General features: G+C 46.5%; 1 protein-coding gene across 3 annotated transcripts in view; it reads right to left on the bottom strand.

The window, feature by feature from the left end:
• Positions 1–21,525, bottom strand: part of LOC135550597 (DENN domain-containing protein 2B-like) — a 98,889-nt gene that overhangs the window by 67,334 nt on the left and 10,030 nt on the right. The gene's annotated exons all lie outside the window — the stretch shown is intronic.

The following is a 21,525-nucleotide window of genomic DNA, read 5'->3' on the forward strand; positions in this document are numbered from 1 at the left end:
TGAGCCCTATAGAGACAGATGAGGAGAGAGACGGCACTGAGCCCTATAGAGACAGATGAGGAGAGAGACAGCACTGAGTCCTATAGAGACAGATGAGGAGAGAGACGGCACTGAGCCCTATAGAGACAGATGAGGAGTCGGCACTGAGTCCTATAGAGACAGATGAGGAGAGAGACGGCACTGAGCCCTATAGAGACAGATGAGGAGAGAGACGGCACTGAGCCCTATAGAGACAGATGAGGAGTCGGCACTGAGTCCCTATGAGAGACAGATGAGACAGAGAGAGACGGCACTGAGCCCTATAGAGACAGATGAGGAGAGAGACGGCACTGAGCCCTATAGAGACAGATGAGGAGAGAGACGGCACTGAGCCCTATAGAGACAGATGAGGAGAGACGGCACTGAGCCCTATAGAGACAGATGAGGAGAGAGACGGCACTGAGCCCTATAGAGACAGAGGAGGAGAGACGGCACTGAGCCCTATAGAGACAGATGAGGAGAGAGACGGCACTGAGCCCTATAGAGACAGATGAGGAGAGAGACGGCACTGAGCCCTATAGAGACAGATGAGGAGAGACGGCACTGAGCCCTATAGAGACAGATGAGGAGAGAGACGGCACTGAGCCCTATAGAGACAGATGAGGAGAGAGACGGCACTGAGCCCTATAGAGACAGATGAGGAGAGAGACGGCACTGAGCCCTATAGAGACAGATGAGGAGAGAGACGGCACTGAGTACTATAGAGACAGATGAGGAGAGAGACGGCACTGAGCCCTATGGAGACAGATGAGGAGAGAGACGGCACTGAGCACAGATGAGGAGCCCTATAGAGACAGATGAGGAGAGAGACGGCACTGAGCCCTATAGAGACAGATGAGGAGAGACGGCACTGGCACTGAGCCCTCAGATGAGGAGTCGGCACTGAGTCCTAGAGACAGATGAGGAGAGAGACGGCACTGAGCCCTCCAGATGAGGAGAGAGACGGCACTGAGCCCTATAGAGACAGATGAGGAGAGAGACGGCACTGAGTCCTATAGAGACAGATGAGGAGAGAGACGGCACTGAGCCCTATAGAGACAGATGAGGAGAGACGGCACTGAGCCCTATAGAGACAGATGAGGAGTCGACACTGAGTCCTATAGAGACAGATGAGGAGAGAGACGGCACTGAGCCCTATAGAGACAGATGAGGAGACAGAGACGGCACTGAGCCCTATGGAGACAGATGAGGAGAGAGACGGCACTGAGCCCTATAGAGACAGATGAGGAGAGAGACGGCACTGAGCCCTATAGAGACAGATGAGGAGAGAGACGGCACTGAGCCCTATAGAGACAGAGGAGAGAGACACTGCACTGAGCCCTATAGAGACAGAGGAAAGAGACGGCACTGAGCCCTATAGAGACAGATGAGGAGTCGGCACTGAGTCCTATAGAGACAGATGAGGAGAGAGACGGCACTGAGCCCTATGGAGACAGATGAGGAGAGAGACGGCACTGAGTCCTTTAGAGACAGATGAGGAGTCGACACTGAGTCCTATAGAGACAGATGAGGAGAGAGACGGCACTGAGCCCTATGGAGACAGATGAGGAGAGAGACGGCACTGAGCCCTATGGAGACAGATGAGGAGAGAGACGGCACTGAGACCTATAGAGACAGATGAGGAGAGAGACGGCACTGAGCCCTATAGAGACAGAGGAGAGAGACGGCACTGAGCCCTATAGAGACAGATGAGGAGAGAGACGGCACTGAGCCCTATAGAGACAGATGAGGAGTCGGCACTGAGTCCTATAGAGACAGATGAGGAGAGAGACGGCACTGAGCCCTATAGAGACAGATGAGGAGAGAGAGCGGCACTGAGCCCTAGCCCTATAGAGACAGAGGAGAGAGACGGCACTGAGCCCTATAGAGACAGAGGAGAGAGACGGCACTGAGCCCTATAGAGACAGAGGAGAGAGACAGCACTGAGCCCTATAGAGACAGAGGAGAGAGACGGCACTGAGCCCTATAGAGACAGAGGAGAGAGACGGCACTGAGCCCTATAGAGACAGAGGAGGAGAGAGACGGCACTGAGTCCTATAGAGACAGATGAGGAGAGAGACGGCACTGAGCCCTATAGAGACAGATGAGGAGAGAGACGGCACTGAGCCCTATAGAGACAGAGGAGGAGAGAGACGGCACTGAGCCCTATAGAGACAGATGAGGAGTCGGCACTGAGTCCTATAGAGACAGATGAGGAGAGAGACGGCACTGAGCCCTATAGAGACAGATGAGGAGAGAGACGGCACTGAGCCCTATAGAGACAGATGAGGAGTCGGCACTGAGTCCTATAGAGACAGATGAGGAGAGAGACGGCACTGAGCCTTTTAGAGACAGATGAGGAGTTGGCACTGAGTCCTATAGAGACAGATGAGGAGAGAGACGGCACTGAGTCCTATAGAGACAGATGAGGAGAGAGACGGCACTGAGCCCTTTAGAGACAGATGAGGAGTCGACACTGAGTCCTATAGAGACAGATGAGGAGAGAGACGGCACTGAGCCCTATGGAGACAGATGAGGAGAGAGACGGCACTGAGACCTATAGAGACAGATGAGGAGAGAGACGGCACTGAGTCCTATAGCGACAGATGAGGAGAGAGACGGCACTGAGCCCTTTAGAGACAGATGAGGAGTCGACACTGAGTCCTATAGAGACAGATGAGGAGAGAGACGGCACTGAGTCCTATAGAGACAGATGAGGAGAGAGACGGCACTGAGCCCTATAGAGACAGATGAGGAGAGAGACGGCACTGAGCCCTATAGAGACAGAGGAGAGAGACACTGCACTATAGAGACAGAGAGAAAGAGACCACTGAGCCCTATAGAGACAGATGGAAAGAGACGAGCACTGAGCCCTATAGAGACAGATGAGGAGTCGGCACTGAGTCCTAAAGAGACAGATGAGGAGAGACGGCACTGAGCCCTATAGAGACAGATGAGGAGAGAGACGGCACTGAGCCCTATGGATACAGATGAGGAGAGAGACGGCACTGAGCCCTATAGAGACAGATGAGGAGAGAGACGGCACTGAGCCCTATAGAGACAGATGAGGAGAGAGACGGCACTGAGCCCTATGGATACAGATGAGGAGAGAGACGGCACTGAGCCCTATAGAGACAGATGAGGAGAGAGACGGCACTGAGCCCTATAGAGACAGAGGAGAGAGACACTGCACTGAGCCCTATAGAGACAGAGGAAAGAGACGGCACTGAGCCCTATAGAGACAGATGAGGAGAGAGACGGCACTGAGCCCTATAGAGACAGAGGAGAGAGACACTGCACTGAGCCCTATAGAGACAGAGGAAAGAGACGGCACTGAGCCCTATAGAGACAGATGAGGAGAGAGACGGCACTGAGCCCTATAGAGACGGAGGAAAGAGACGGCACTGAGCCCTATAGAGACAGAGGAAAGAGACGGCACTGAGCCCTATAGAGACAGATGAGGAGAGAGACGGCACTGAGCCCTATAGAGACAGATGAGGAGAGAGACGGCACTGAGCCCTATAGAGACAGATGAGGAGTCGGCACTGAGTCCTATAGAGACAGATGAGGAGAGAGACGGCACTGAGCCCTATAGAGACAGATGAGGAGTCGGCACTGAGTCCTATAGAGACAGATGAGGAGAGAGACGGCACTGAGCCCTATAGAGACAGATGAGGAGAGAGACGGCACTGAGCCCTATAGAGACAGAGGAGAGAGATGGCACTGAGCCCTATAGAGACAGATGAGGAGAGAGACAGCACTGAGCCCTATAGAGACAGAGGAGGAGAGAGACGGCACTGAGCCCTATAGAGACAGAGGAGAGAGACGGCACTGAGCCCTATGAGCCCTATAGAGACAGATGAGGAGAGAGACGGCACTGAGCCCTATAGAGACAGATGAGGAGAGAGACAGCACTGAGCCCTATAGAGACAGAGGAGGAGAGAGACGGCACTGAGCCCTATAGAGACAGAGGAGAGAGACGGCACTGAGCCCTATAGAGACAGATGAGGAGAGAGACAGCACTGAGCCCTATAGAGACAGAGGAGGAGAGAGACGGCACTGAGCCCTATAGAGACAGATGAGGAGTCGGCACTGAGTCCTATAGAGACAGATGAGGAGAGAGACGGCACTGAGCCCTATAGAGACAGATGAGGAGTCGGCACTGAGTCCTATAGAGACAGATGAGGAGAGAGACGGCACTGAGCCCTATAGAGACAGATGAGGAGTCGGCACTGAGTCCTATAGAGACAGATGAGGAGAGAGACGGCACTGAGCCCTATAGAGACAGATGAGGAGAGAGACGGCACTGAGCCCTATAGAGACAGAGGAGAGAGACGGCACTGAGCCCTATAGAGACAGATGAGGAGAGAGACGGCACTGAGCCCTATAGAGACAGATGAGGAGAGAGACAGCACTGAGCCCTATAGAGACAGATGAGGAGAGAGACGGCACTGAGCCCTATAGAGACAGAGGAGAGAGACGGCACTGAGCCCTATAGAGACAGAGGAGAGAGACGGCACTGAGCCCTATAGAGACAGAGGAGGAGAGAGACGGCACTGAGCCCTATAGAGACAGATGAGGAGAGAGACCCTATAGAGCACTGAGCCCTATAGAGACAGATGAGGAGAGAGACGGCACTGAGCCCTATAGAGACAGAGGAGGAGAGAGACGGCACTGAGCCCTATAGAGACAGATGAGGAGTCGGCACTGAGTCCTATAGAGACAGATGAGGAGAGAGACGGCACTGAGCCCTATAGAGACAGATGAGGAGAGAGACGGCACTGAGCCCTATAGAGACAGATGAGGAGTCGGCACTGAGTCCTATAGAGACAGATGAGGAGAGAGACGGCACTGAGCCTTTTAGAGACAGATGAGGAGTTGGCACTGAGTCCTATAGAGACAGATGAGGAGAGAGACGGCACTGAGTCCTATAGAGACAGATGAGGAGAGAGACGGCACTGAGCCCTTTAGAGACAGATGAGGAGTCGACACTGAGTCCTATAGAGACAGATGAGGAGAGAGACGGCACTGAGCCCTATGGAGACAGATGAGGAGAGAGACGGCACTGAGACCTATAGGGACAGATGAGGAGAGAGACGGCACTGAGCCCTATAGAGACAGAGGAGAGAGACGGCACTGAGCCCTATAGAGACAGATGAGGAGAGAGACGGCACTGAGCCCTATAGAGACAGATGAGGAGAGAGACAGCACTGAGCCCTATAGAGACAGAGGAGAGAGACGGCACTGAGCCCTATAGAGACAGAGGAGAGAGACGGCACTGATCCCTATAGAGACAGAGGAGAGAGACAGCACTGAGCCCTATAGAGACAGATGAGGAGAGAGACGGCACTGAGCCCTATAGAGACAGAGGAGGAGAGAGACGGCACTGAGTCCTATAGAGACAGATGAGGAGAGAGACGGCACTGAGCCCTATAGAGACAGATGAGGAGAGAGACGGCACTGAGCCCTATAGAGACAGAGGAGGAGAGAGACGGCACTGAGCCCTATAGAGACAGATGAGGAGTCGGCACTGAGTCCTATAGAGACAGATGAGGAGAGAGACGGCACTGAGCCCTATAGAGACAGATGAGGAGAGAGACGGCACTGAGCCCTATAGAGACAGATGAGGAGTCGGCACTGAGTCCTATAGAGACAGATGAGGAGAGAGACGGCACTGAGCCCTATAGAGACAGATGAGGAGAGAGACGGCACTGAGCCCTATAGAGACAGATGAGGAGTCGTCACTGAGTCCTATAGAGACAGATGAGGAGAGAGACGGCACTGAGCCCTATAGAGACAGATGAGGAGAGAGACGGCACTGAGCCCTATGGATACAGATGAGGAGAGAGACGGCACTGAGCCCTATAGAGACAGATGAGGAGAGAGACGGCACTGAGCCCTATAGAGACAGAGGAGAGAGACACTGCACTGAGCCCTATAGAGACAGAGGAAAGAGACGGCACTGAGCCCTATAGAGACAGATGAGGAGAGAGACGGCACTGAGCCCTATAGAGACGGAGGAAAGAGACGGCACTGAGCCCTATAGAGACAGAGGAAAGAGACGGCACTGAGCCCTATAGAGACAGATGAGGAGAGAGACGGCACTGAGCCCTATAGAGACAGATGAGGAGAGAGACGGCACTGAGCCCTATAGAGACAGATGAGGAGTCGGCACTGAGTCCTATAGAGACAGATGAGGAGAGAGACGGCACTGAGCCCTATAGAGACAGATGAGGAGTCGGCACTGAGTCCTATAGAGACAGATGAGGAGAGAGACGGCACTGAGCCCTATAGAGACAGATGAGGAGAGAGACGGCACTGAGCCCTATAGAGACAGAGGAGAGAGATGGCACTGAGCCCTATAGAGACAGATGAGGAGAGAGACAGCACTGAGCCCTATAGAGACAGAGGAGGAGAGAGACGGCACTGAGCCCTATAGAGACAGAGGAGAGAGACGGCACTGAGCCCTATAGAGACAGATGAGGAGAGAGACGGCACTGAGCCCTATAGAGACAGATGAGGAGAGAGACAGCACTGAGCCCTATAGAGACAGAGGAGGAGAGAGACGGCACTGAGCCCTATAGAGACAGAGGAGAGAGACGGCACTGAGCCCTATAGAGACAGATGAGGAGAGAGACAGCACTGAGCCCTATAGAGACAGAGGAGGAGAGAGACGGCACTGAGCCCTATAGAGACAGATGAGGAGTCGGCACTGAGTCCTATAGAGACAGATGAGGAGAGAGACGGCACTGAGCCCTATAGAGACAGATGAGGAGTCGGCACTGAGTCCTATAGAGACAGATGAGGAGAGAGACGGCACTGAGCCCTATAGAGACAGATGAGGAGAGAGACGGCACTGAGCCCTATAGAGACAGAGGAGGAGTCGGCACTGAGTCCTATAGAGACAGATGAGGAGAGAGACGGCACTGAGCCTTTTAGAGACAGATGAGGAGTCGGCACTGAGACCTATAGAGACAGATGAGGAGAGAGACGGCACTGAGTCCTATAGAGACAGATGAGGAGAGAGACGGCACTGAGCCCTTTAGAGACAGATGAGGAGTCGGCACTGAGTCCTATTGAGACAGATGAGGAGAGAGACGGCACTGAGCCCTATGGAGACAGATGAGGAGAGAGACGGCACTGAGCCCTATGGATACAGATGAGGAGAGAGACGGCACTGAGCCCTATAGAGACAGATGAGGAGAGAGACGGCACTGAGCCCTATAGAGACAGAGGAAAGAGACGGCACTGAGCCCTATAGAGACAGATGAGGAGAGAGACGGCACTGAGCCCTATAGAGACAGAGGAAAGAGACGGCACTGAGCCCTATAGAGACAGAGGAAAGAGACGGCACTGAGCCCTATAGAGACAGATGAGGAGTCGGCACTGATTCCTATAGAGACAGATGAGGAGAGAGACGGCACTGAGCCCTATAGAGACAGATGAGGAGAGAGACGGCACTGAGCCCTATAGAGACAGATTAGGAGAGAGACGGCACTGAGCCCTATAGAGACAGAGGAGAGAGACACTGCACTGAGCCCTATAGAGACAGAGGAAAGAGACGGCACTGAGCCCTATAGAGACAGATGAGGAGAGAGACGGCACTGAGCCCTATAGAGACAGAGGAGAGAGACCCTGCACTGAGCCCTATAGAGACAGAGGAAAGAGACGGCACTGAGCCCTATAGAGACAGATGAGGAGAGAGACGGCACTGAGCCCTATAGAGACAGAGGAGAGAGACCCTGCACTGAGCCCTATAGAGACAGAGGAAAGAGACGGCACTGAGCCCTATAGAGACAGATGAGGAGAGAGACAGCACTGAGCCCTATAGAGACAGATGAGGAGAGAGAAGGCATTCCTGCTGTCATCTATTTCCTGTTTTAGTGGACTGAGAGGAGAGAGCATACGTCTTCATTTTGATCCAGCAGCACAGGGAATTGCCAGAATATCCTGACAGATCCTAACAACTGCAGTTGTTTTGGTTCATTCGGATCTTCTGCAGGCAGGGAAAGCCAAGATATTCAGAATGTGAGCCTTGGAGTACAGTGATGGTGATTAGGCTACACTCAAACACAGCCATAGGCTCTGGTCTGTATTTATTTCTGTGCACACAACCATAAGTACCCAAAGGTATACTGGAGTTTCACCTGTACATGCTTTCCCTTACTACAGTCATTAACATCACCAACATTAAAAGGCATTTGAGAAAAACATAACATGAAAGCACATCCGTGGAGGCTCCTCAGAGGAGAACCATCATCTCCAGTGAATTTCATACAAATAAAAATAGTGGAACATTTAAAAAAGTTCTCCTCTTTAGATAAAACTATACTAAACATATTCACATCACCAAATAATTGACTAAAACACACTGAATTGCAATGAAGGTCCACAGTAGCCTCAACAGCACTCTGTAGAGTAGCACCATTATGTAGCCGAAGGACAACAAGTTTCCGACCTCCTCTGGGTACATTGACTTCAACACAAAACCCAGGAGGCTCATGGTTCTCACCCCCTTCCATAGACTTACACAGTAATTATGACAACTTCCGGAGGATGTCGTCCAACCTATCAGAACTCTTGAAGCATGAACGGACATGTTGTTCACCCAATCAAAGGATCAGGGAATAAATGTAGTAGTGAAAGCATAAGCTACAGCTAGCTAGCACTGCAGTGCATAAAATCTGGTAGGTAGTTGACACAAAGAGAGAGGAAAATAGTTAAACAGTTTTTAACAAATCAATTCTTTAAAAATGAAGGAGAAGCAAGAGAAAGAGAGAAATTTAGTTGTATTTTTTCACTTTCACTTAGCTAGTGAATGCAGCTAGCTAGTTTAGTCTACTCAAACACCCGGCTCAAACATACAGGGATGCTATGTTAGCTAGCTGGCTATGGCTATCCAACACTGGAACTCTTCCATGTCAAGATAAACTTTTGTTTTTATTAACTTATTGCCACCTGGGCCCACCGGTGTAACTGCTAAACTGCTTGCTGACTGTACACTGTACTGCATGATTGTAGCAGGTTTACTAAACACCTTAGTTTTAGTAGCTATGTTGACTATGAGATGTTAAGTAATATGGTGACAATGATATAGGCTGTGTGGAGTTAGCGCTTATGATATGAAGGTTATTTTGCATGGTCACAGACAGCTGATTCTGTAGAAAAAATGGGAAATGGGGATAAACGCACATTAATTTGTCCAATAGAAACTCTCGTTTGCAACTGTTGGACTAATGATTACACCCTAGATCAGTGAGATGCAAGCAAGAGTGTGCAAGGCGTTATTGAATGTGTCACTGTCACCTTGATTACTCACATTTTTCTCTCAACCTGTGACCTATATTGTAAACTTTAATTCATAGGCTAGGTTGTAGCAACCTCATGATGGGAATAGAGAGCATTTGAGTATCATGTAGTTGCCTAAACCTATCAATGGTACATTGAGCTGGGTGAATGGAATATGAATGACAGTTATCCAATACGCTGTAATAGAAATATGGCCATGCTCATAAAAAATTATAATCCTCCTCACTCACTTTAAACTTCACCAACCACCACTGAAGCACATTAAATATTAGATGAAATTTGGACAGAATATCAGTTGTCTGAAAATTATGCCATTTCTTTTAAATACCTGCTACAGCTTGATGAAATACGTTTTTTTCATTGACTTATTGAAAGATGCACAGCTATAAAAATACTGTTGGCTGCTCGTAAAAAAAACACTTTTAATTGTAACATCTGGAAAGCAAATACAGTATGCTTAGAAAAAAGGAGAACTTGGGAGCACGTGATGCCGCGGAGCTGAACCGAGCTCTTCAAAGTTATTCTATTTTTACCTAAATAACAACGTTGAAACAATATTCTAACATCGGCTGATAAATTGTCAAGTACTTACCTTCCCAAAGAGCCATGGACCTCCGACCAAGAGGCAAGAAGGAAGACCAAAACGTAGTTGATTCCCAAGATAACGATAACGCTACAGCTAGCAAGATTAGCTTTAGCCCTCATAACTCAGACGACAGTTCCAGACTGTTGCTCTCAGCAGCCTCTTGTGAGCCTGCCGACATGTTGGCTACTCTCCTCCGGGAAATTCATGATGGTAACAGAGGTCTTTCTATGAAAATTGATAAGAAATCGGCTGAACTCCATTCTTCCATTGACGACCTGAAATCCTCCATGAATGATCTCCTTTTGAGAACGACTGAGGCATAGTTGCGCATTAGCACAGTTGAAGATACCATCGCTAGACATGACCAGGTGTTGATACAACTGCAAAAGGACAATGCCTACCTCAAAAACAAGGTAGATCAGATGGAGAACCAGAGTGACCCGGTCCATTTCTTCACTCAATGGATCCCGGAGGTCCTAGGCATAATCAACTTCACCAAGCCGCTGGAAATCGAACGCGCCCACAGAACATCAGCGCCGAAACCCCGGCCAGATGAGCCCACACGAGCCGTCCTGATCAGGTTCCTCCGTTTCCAAGACAGAGAGAAGATACTGCAACTCGCAAGAGCCAAAGGGGACATCACCATCGATGGAAAGAGGGTCAGCCTTTTCCCAGATATGAGCGCGGATCTCGCCAGACGTCGCAAGCAGTTCAGACCTGCCGCCAAAGCACTGAAGGAGAAGAACATCACCGGCTACCTCATCCACACTGCGCGGATGAAAGTTCAGTACAAAGGCCGAAGCCATCTCTTCAACACACTGGGAGAAGTGCACACTTTTCTCAAAGAACTGAGCAATGTCTGAGCCAGGACGGTCTCTCTGGGGGATAAAATGTTTTCTCTTATCCGGACTGAACTGCTGGTATCTCCCGGTCACTATAATTGATTTGTACATTTTCAACTAACCGTATCTTTCCGGGGTAAGTTCTATTACATTTACAGGAGAGCATATTTTGGTTTAGTCCATATCCACTGGGCGAAGCAATAAGTGGGCTTAGGCCTGCTTTCCCCCTTATTTATGTTAATCTTTCGAAAAGAGACTCAAGCAGCCCTTGCCGTGGGCAGTAAATATTCAGCCATAAATATCTATTCACAGCGTTTGTTTTCAACTTAGAGAGCTCGCAGGTTTTAGTTTACACCAAGGTTTAGCTTGTAAAAGCAAGATGGAAAGCGAGCAGCAACGTATCTCTACAAGTGTATTCATGTTTGATTGTTGGGATTGTTGTTTTAGTCTGACAATCGGGGTGGGTGGGATTTTTATTATTTTTTTCTTCCTTTTTTCTGTTTATTGTTTCCTTCCTAAAGAGACACATAGGTCACTTTTGTGCTCAAACCAAAGTTGAAACATTTCCTAATTATCTGCATATGATAGATTTCTATCCAGTTACATATTTGAAACCCAACCTATGCTTATTCCACTAAAATATGTCACATTCAACGTAAAAGGTCTTAACAGACCGATTAAAAGGAAAAGAGTCTATACATACCTTAAGAAATTAAAGGCTGACATTGTGTTTTTACAAGAAACATATCTTACAGCCAGTGAACACAAGAAATTGAAGAGGGAAAGGGTAGGACAAGTTTTTGCATCCTCTTTTAACTCCAAAGCAAGAGGGACTGCAACTTTGATAAGTAGACACATCCCCTTCTGCATCAACAACACCATCTCTGATCCCTCTGGTACGTTTGTTTTGGTGCAGGGGCATATGTTTTCAGGTTTCTGGCTCAGAGGTTTGACAATGGTCCGTCTCCCTTATGGTTGAACATTGAAAAGCTTGAGGTAAATTATGACTCTGGGGCAGAATTGTTTTACAAATGGGACAGAAAATCTATAAAAACCATCACAGACAACCCTTTAATCATGCATTCTGTCCTGGCATGGTGCAAACTGCAAACTTTGATATAATTCACCTTGCTACCAAAAACAAAATACCTAGTGACGCAGTCTCCCTCAACGCTGAAAAGGCCTTTGATAGGGTTGAATGGCCATACCTCTTTTATGTCTTGGAAAACTTTGGTTTAGGTACCGTGTTTGTAAATTTGATAAAATCACTCTACAAATCTCCTAAAGCTAGTATTGCTACCAATGGGGTTACTTCCTCCTCTTTCCCTCTTTATAGGGGGAACAGACAAGGTTGCCCAATTAGCCCCCACTTCTTTGCCCTCGCCATCGAACCATAGGCTGAGGCTATTACATGGCTTTGAGGTGGGCCCCCATACCCATAAATTATCACTATTTGCGGACGACCTTATCTTATTTCTAACAAATCCAGAACACTCCCTCTCTCACTTGCAGATCCTACTACAGTGTTATAGTTCTTTCTCTGGATATAAGGTCAATTTTGATAAAAGCAACATTTTACCGTTGTCTGTCTTTGACCATCTTACCATCAAGCACAAGTTTCCTTTTAGATGGTCGCCTATGGGCTTCACATATTTGGGCATAATGGTGGATGGTAATCTGAACAACCTCTATAAACTCAATCTGGCCAGTTTGTTGCAAAAGGTGGAGGTTGACCTTTGTAAATGGATGGACTTACCTCTCACTCTACTGGGTAGAATCAATGTAATTAAAATGAAAGTCATGCCCAGATTTCTATATCTGTTTCAATCTCTCCCTATCCCTGTTCTCGCAGCATTTTTTTCCTCTTTCGACAAGCTGACCAGACGGTTTATCTGGCACGGCAAAACCCCTAGGGTTGGCCTGGATAAACTGACCCTTGATTACAGTCAAGGGGGCTTAAACCTCCCCAATTGTAGAATGTACTACTGGGCTGCACAGTCTAGGTTTCTGGCTCAGAGGTTTGACAATGGTCCCTCTCCCTTATGGTTGAACATTGAAAAGCTTGAGGTAAATTATGACTCGGGGGCAGAATTGTTTTACAAATGGGACAGAAAATCTATAAAAACCATCACAGACAACCCTTTAATCATACATTCTGTCCTGGCATGGTGCAAACTGCATGAGCTGTTCGGACGAGGGGGATTCCTTTCCCCTAAAACCCCTTCATGGAACAATAGATTGATCCCTATGTTTTCCAGAATAGTAACTTTAGACCATGGTCTGATAAGGCGGTCACTCTTCTAGAACATTGTTACGAGGAGGGAGTTCTTCTGTCTTTTGATCAGCTGAAACAGAAATACCACTTGCCTAACAGGGACTTCTTTAGTTACCTACAACTACAAAACTTTATTAGGGTGACTCTCAAGGGACAATAGAAACTACCTAAGATGTCACCTATTGAACAACTCTGCCACGCAGACCAACCACTGTTTAAGACCATTTCCCGTGTATACAATGCTCTTATGTCAGGACTAACACTGCCTGGGCTAGATAAACCCCGAGTTAGATGGGAAAAAGATCTGGGTATTGATCTTGATGAGGATCTATGGAGTGACCTATGCAGGGATGGTGTTACATCCACATTGAACTCCAGATACAGACTGATCCAGTTTAATTTCCTCCATCAGCTCTGTATCACCCCATCTAGACTGCACAAGTTCAACCCAGATATCTCCTCCCTATGTTTTAGATGTGGCTCAGATGAAGGAACATTCCACTTGGCAGTGTTCAAAACAACACAGTTTCTGGCAGGGGGTATGCGATACCATATCCTCAATTCACGGGGTTGCATTCCCTTTAGACCTGGGGGTCTGTCTACTGGGTAACTTTACTAACACCAATCTTAGGCAAAGCCATACTATAAAGTTGACAGAAATATTGCTAGCGATTGCCAAGAAATGTATTGCCTTGAAATGGAAATTGGATTCCTCCCTGCCAGTTGCAATGTGGCTATCGGAAGTTAATAGTTGTATCCCTTTGGAGAAAATCACTTACTGCTTGAGGAATAAGTTAAAGACATTTTACAGAATTTGGCAACCTTTTATTGACTATATGGAGAATCTCCCCCCACATGTCATTGATTGAATCTATATATAATCCTCACATAATGTTTCACACGTAATGTATAATATGTAGCCTACGGCAGGTGATCCAATGTCTCGTTATTATTTTTTTCTTCTTGTATGTTTGTATATATAATTATTATTATTTTTATTTTTTTGTTACGCTCGTCTGTTACTGTCACTTTGTCCTATCGTTGTCTAATATCTTTTCACTTTTGTTTTGAATGTTCTTAATTGGAAAATGCCAAAATAAAATATTCAAAAAAGAAAAAAGGAGAACTTATCGAGACAGGCATACTGATAACCCGTAGCAATTAAAAACACATTTGAAAAGTGTCTCAGTTAATCTTAATGGTTCTATCAAAACAAATGCAGAGTACCCCAGGATTTTTTATAGGCCTAGGTATCAATTTTGGAAGTACTTCAGATCAGTACAGTTTCCAAATATGAGGCTTACTGCCTATACCTACATTGAGTGTACAACACATTAGTAACACCTGTTCTTTCCATGACATAGACTGACCAGGTGAATCCAGGTGAAAGCTATGATCTCTTATTGATGTCACCTGTTAAATCCACTTCAATCAGTGTAGATGAAGGGGAGGAGACGGGTTAAAGAAGGATATTAAAGCCTTGAGACAATGTTTACATGGATTGTATATCTGTGCCATTCAGAGGGTGAATGGGTAAGACAAAAGATTTAAGTGCCATTGAATGGGGTACGGTAGTAGGTGGTCTGAGTGTGTCAAGAACTGCAACGCTGCTGGGTTTTTAACTCTCAACCGTTTTCCGTGTGTATCAAGAATGGTCCACCACCCAAAGGACATCCGGCCAACTTGACACAACAATGGGAAGCATTGGAGTCAAAACGGGCCAGCATCCCTGTGGAACACTTTCAACACCTTGTAGAGTCCATGCCCCTTTGAATTGAGGCTGTTCTGAGGGCAAAAAGGGGTGCAAGTCAATATTAGGAAGGTTTTCCTAATGTTTTGTACACTCAGTGTATCTGGAACACTTTGTAATGACAAGGAAATGGCAGTGATTGTTAAATAAATTCCCTTTAACAGGCAACTTGTGCAATGCAAGAACAGTAGGCAGGTTTCAGCATGTAATTACAAAGAAGCCAAGTTGAGGGCAACAAGAGAATTGGTGATTCATAGTTTTGAGTGTTGTGTCTCAACCTTCACTGTAGCAATGTCTCGGCACCTTTCTCATACTCTATGTGCAATCAGCCAATATTTACCATGTGGCACCCATGGCTACACTCTTAGAGAAAAAGGTCCTATCTAGAACCCACATTTTCTTTCGGCTGTCCCCATAAGAACCCTTTGAATAACCCTTTATGAAGGACCCTTTCCACAGAGGGTTCTACATGGAACCCAAAAGAATCAAATAACCCTTTTGGAACCCTTTTTTTCTAAAAGTGTAGTAATATAGGTTATATGCACAACCTACTTCACAAGTTCACAACAATGGAGAGATTTGGGTCAGAGAAGTCTGAGATGGAGCTTTGGGGTGTAAACAGCAAGGTGTTAACCAGCTGACTTCGTGGAGACTGATACCATCTCTTCACATTAAAAAAACAAGCTATAGGCCTGCTGTTTCGATCCCAGGCTGTGTCACAACCGGCCGTGACCCCCATAGGGTGGTACACAATTGGCCCAGCTTCGTCGGGGTTATTGGAGGGTTTGGTTGGGGGGGCTTTACTTGGCTCGGCGCGCTCTAGCGACTCCTTGTGGTGGGCCGGGCACCTGCAGGCTGACTTCGGTCGTCAGTTGAATAGTGTTTCCTCTGACACATTAGTGCAGCTGGCTTCCGGATTAAGTGGGCGGGTGTTAAGGAGCGTGGTTTGGCGGATGCATGACTCAACCTTCTCCTCTCCCGAGTCCGTTGGGGAGTTGCAGTGATGAGACAAGATCGTAATTAGATATCACAACATTTGGGGAGAAAAATGGGGTAAAATACAGTTTCTTTCCTGGGATGTCAAAGCAGCAGCAAACTGTCAAACCATGTTCAGTAAGAGGTGGTCATGGTTCGTGTCTAGGGCTAGAGTATGGTAATGTCTTAAATGGCACCCTATCCCCTATCTAGTGCACTACTTTTGAAAAGAGGTCAATGGGCCTCTGTTCAAAACATCAGACCAACATACATTTTTAACATCTTCAGCAAGAGACCTGAGAAAACATTTTGTATGATCTCTTATTAATTACTTTAGGCCCAACCTTTGGCACTTTGTATTTCCTTGTTATTACCACAATGTTATGGTCACTACAGAAAATGGAATCTGATATTGCTTTGGAGCAAAGCACTGCAGCGTTAGTAAAGATATGATCAATGCAAGTGGATGTCACAGATCCAACACTTTTGGTATGCACTCTAGCTGGTTGAGTGATAACCTGGTTCATATTACAAGTATTAGTCACAGTTAGAAGCTTCCTCTTCAGAGGGCAGCTAGATGCTAACCAGTCAATGTTCAGGTCACCCAAAAAATAGACCTCTCTGTTAATATCACACAAATTATCAAGCATTGCACATATATTATGAAAATACTGACTGCTGGCACTTGGTATATGAGATTTAAGAACACTGCATACTAAACTTATATTTTCCGTAATTTATAAATGTCAAGGAAGAGATGTTCAGATGAGACAAGTAGTGTAGAGGAGGGTAAACACAAGTAAACACACTTTATTTTTGCTTGACAGTTTACCCACCTTTTGCAGAAAAATGCACTGAAAGTAGGCGTTACTTTTTTTAGAGACCGGCAATCAGAGTTTATCCACCTATTTTCTCACCACTGTATCACTACCTATGCAGGAATTCACCACCCTGTCAGATATTGACATGTCATTTGAGTATTGACCTAACATTCAGCGAACGTTATGAACAAGACACAGCCTGGAATTATGACAAAAGGGAGCTAACAACTGTCCTTTCAACAGGCTGTCTGTCCTCCCACCTCTGCATTCTAGTCGAGTCATGCTGCATTTACATGGTCTAATTCCCAAAGAGCACCCTATTCCCTTCATAGTGAACTACTTTTGACCAGAGCCTTATGGGTCCTGGTCTAAAGTAGTTCACTATAGGAAATAGGGTGCCATATGGGGAATGACAGCAGGCAGATTTACACCCACTCTGACCCCATCCAGGGGTCCACAGACAACCAGAAGTGAACTGCAGGTTAACCCTGACCCTGCATGACTGAGGCTCATACATAATACATACAGTATTCTGTTGAACTACAGGACACAAGGTGGAAAAACGGATGGGTTGATGGAAAACACTCCACATACAAGGAGATTAGTTCCTTGTCTTACCTACATTTGGGATGCGCACTGGATAAACACTGATTGAGCAAGTAATACATTTGCAGAGTAGTTACAAGGAATACAAATAACTATCCTGTGGTATGCTCTATCTGAATCATGAGTAAAAAATAAACAGGCCTATCTATCAACAACAATGTTCAAGGTATATGTTTATTCTCGTCAGGTTCCTCAGAACCAGTTACAGTCAGATCCCCAGACAGAAGGCAACATTTTTTCTAAGACATTTACTCTTTCCCAAACTGTCTACATGACTTACAGTACCTGCCATCCAAACCACTAACTCATAACTGTCCTATTGTGTCTTAGCCATACCATATTCTACAGCAAAAGGCATATCCATTATGGGGGGAATCATGAGGCTAGATAATATCAGTTACTACATGTCCAGTTACTATGTCCTTACTATACCATTAGATCACAAACTATGCTTTCTTGTTGAGGAGGCAAGTCTGTGTGTGTTCCTGAAACTGTTTGGGGTGGAACAGAAGAGCTCTTTGTTTTCAACGTGTCCTTGAATGGGGAAACTCATGGTTAAAAAGTAAGTCCTTTATCGGGTGACCGAAACACACAAATACTATACAAAGCTACTCCCGCTAGTTTGTGTGTATGTGCACGCATGTGGGTGTGTGTGTGTGTGACGTGCATGGGCTGTGGAATGTTTCATCTCATAGTCAAGCCATTTGGTCCATGGCCTTGTCAGCCTTGACAGGTCAACAGGCCCACAGGCCAGCCCATCACATAGAGGAATGTGCTAATATTTGTCCTGTCCATCAGGCCTGGTATTCAACACATTAGACTATGTTTTAAAGGGTGGATGAACAGGAGAGGGGCGGGAGCTTGGAGCACCTGGCTTCAATGATAAGAGCTTCTTTATCATCCAACAAAGATTCTCAGACGCTCAACTATGCATCTTTGTTCATCAACACCTAGCAGTTACAAACCGAATATGAGATGTCAATGTGATTTGGTGAACACAGCACTTTTCATGGTTTGGGCTGTGATGATAACAGTAAGTTGTTATTCAGTGTTTGTCATCACAATGGATGAACTTAAATGAACCTCCTGAGGAGTAGCCTTGGCTTGATGTAATTTCCATCCAGCACCACCACATCTCTGGTGGAAATCAAGTAATAACAACAGACACAATGGCTTCCAGAAATAGAAGCATTGTTCTAATTTTGTTCTCCAGTCTGCTACTACACCTCTGTCTCGGTCTCTCTGGCAGACATGTCCTCCCGACCATTTCTGCTGATCAGCATATTCCAAGATTTTCAAACTACTGTTGAGCTGAGCTCACTCACCAGCCAGGGAAAGCAGAGTAAAACCTCTGAAAACTCTTTCCAGACGTCACAACTCATCAGAGGACATGAGGAGTGTATGGGCCCATGTATCCACAGGCATTCTTTATCATCTTCAAAAGACCATTTCATTTTTCTTCCGTGCGTTCTCAGCGAGGAAAAAGGTTTTGGGACTGCTGTTGGAAATCCGACATCAGACGTGAGTCTGGAGGTTGAATTACTGGGTAAATATGGTAGAGGGGAAGGAGGAGCTACTCCAGACACTCAGTCCCTAACATAACATCATATGGTCCTCATAAACCTTTTACATGGAGGAGACACATTGGAACTGTTCATGTGGTGTATGTGCATACAGCCTGTCGTCATGAACCAAGCATGTGTTTAGGTTGAGGAGAACGACTATGAATAATGTCTCCGTTAACATGAAAGCATTATAAAAGGCCTTCCACCTGGATGAGAACTCCGTTCCTAATTAACAGTCCATACAAATCTCCTCTCTGCCTCGCTCTAACACATAGGCCGCAAGAGGCTGGCTTTTGTCTCCTTTTAACATTCAGTGCCAGATTTTCTAAAGAATGGTCCAGTGGACATCTTTTCGTAGAGTGGGCGGCTGTTTGCTGAGCACTGTCGGGCCCCTTAAATATCCATCCCACAGAGCTCCATTCGTCTCTTTATGGGCAGGGGCACCCCAGGTTGACACTATTCATGGCAGCTGCACACTCCCTACACAATAACCACAAGTCCCTGCCACCGTAGCTCTCTGACTCAATGTGCCAGATGGAACCAATTCTTTCAGCTGTTTACAGTTCCCTTTTATCTTCAAGGCAATACTAATGGCAGATATGCCCTTTTTGGAAAGCTGGGGAAAAGTGTTCTGGGCAACCTGGATATGAGCATGCACAGCTGTCGGAGCTGGCATGTGGAAAACAGGCTTATGTCCATTTGAGCCGCTGCAGGGAGCTGAGATGTAGGATATATGTCAATGGGCTGACTTCTGACACACAGGCTTTAACTTCCAATGAAAGAAGGAAAGGAGGACAAGACATTTTGTGTGCCTCCACTGCCTTACGACTGACTCACTGTTCTCCCTTACTCTGATATGGAAGAGGGTTAATTTATCGATCATGAATCTGAGGGATGAGAGGCGATCTGACTGAACCCTTATGACTGCCTACACTCCGTGGCCAGTTTATTAAGTACACCACCCCATTCATGAAAACAGTTCACTCCTACTGACAGTGAGTCACGTGGCCTTGGCTTGCTATACAAAGCAGGCAGACAGGAATCGAGGCATTCAGTTACTGTTCGATTTAACGTTAGATTGGGAAAAATGGATGACCTAAGCAACTTTGTGCGTGGTATGATCGTCGGTGCCAAGTGCGTCGGCTCCAGTATCTCAGAAATGGCCGGCCTCCTGGGCTTTTCAAGCACGACAGTGTCTAGGGTTTACCAAAAACATCCAGTCAGCGGCACTCCTGTGGGCGATAACAACTTGTTGATGAGAGAGGTCGAAGGGGCATGGCAAGAATCGTGCACGCTAACAGGCACGCTACAAGCAGGCAAATAACGGTGCAGTACAACAGTGGTGTGCAGAACGGCATCTCGGAATGAACAAATCGTCAGTCCTTGTCACAAATAGGCTATTGCAGCAGACGACCACACCGGGTTCCACTCCTATCAGCTAAAAACAAGAAGAAGCGGCTCCAATGGGCACACAATCACCAACAATGGACAATTAAAGAGTGGAAAAACATTGCCTGGTCCGATGAATCCGGATTCCAGTTGCGTCATGCTGATGGCAGAGTCAGGATTTGGCGTAAGCAGCATGAGTCCATGGCCCCATCCTGCCTGGTGTCAACAGTACAGGCTGTTGGTGGTGGTGTAATGGTGTGGGGAATGTTTTCCTAGGACACGTTAGGTCCCTTGATACCAATTGAGAAATGTTTCCATGCCCTGATGAATTCAGGCTGTTCTGGGGGCAAAGGGGGTCCGACCCAGTACTAGATACCTAATAAACTGGCCACTGAGTGTATATCCTATGTAAAAGATAGATAGATTACAGAAATATGTAAGGTGAGCTATCAAAGGAGAAGCAGAGAAAATACATCTGAATATCATTCCTTTTAAGGCACCTTTGCATGATAAAAACAGGAAGATATAATGTATAGTAAGGCAAATGGTATGTAATACAGGGTGAGATAGTGACGACACATCAAGGTGGAGCCTGAGTGCCAGCCTCCCAGCACTTACTTCTGGTCACAGGCAGTTTAACTTACCAACAGCCTTTACATACCTGGCAAGTGAGCCTGAAAGAATGCCATGCCCAAACCATTTTGAATATGCCTTGGACAGGTTTAAGAATGTCTATGAAAAGTTGTGCAAACACTCAATATTTGTAATGCTCCAAACTCCAAAGAGAGAATGAGATTGGTGATATTTGAAAAGGGACAGTATTCCCCATCTGCTTAAACAGAGGGAGTAGATTGCACTTCACCCAAAAGTAAATCAAAGGTCTCCGTCATTCAAAACAAAAACAAGAATTAAAAGGAAGTGACAGCCTACTGTACAGGATCTTAGTTACAAAGGCTGGGTGGTGAGCAGAAAGGATAACACAGAATACCTGTGAATCAGTGTCAATACTAGGCTTTTTTATAGTACTACTGATATTAATTACTGCATTGTTGGGAAAGAGCTTGCAAGAAGAGGCTTTTCACTGTACTTGTGCACTTGACAATAAAAATGTTGAAATTGAATCACTCCATAATGTGTATTGTGCGACAATTTATGCCAAGTTACGAGCTAAGCTTAGCTACATGACTACCTAGGATCCATACACTGGTTGAACTACCACACTTCCATTCCAAAACCATAGATGGTCCTATGTCTTGCCATCTTTATTCCTGCTATGGGCCTAAAAGGCAAATGGCTGAGATGAAATAGAGTAGAAAAGGGAGGACCGGGAGGAAGATGCGGCACATTTAAGGCGCTGCATAAAAGTGATGCACCATTAACCTTTAACAA

Source organism: Oncorhynchus masou, chromosome 1, assembly GCF_036934945.1.
Source record: "Oncorhynchus masou masou isolate Uvic2021 chromosome 1, UVic_Omas_1.1, whole genome shotgun sequence".
NCBI classification, from domain to species: Eukaryota; Metazoa; Chordata; class Actinopteri; order Salmoniformes; family Salmonidae; genus Oncorhynchus; species Oncorhynchus masou.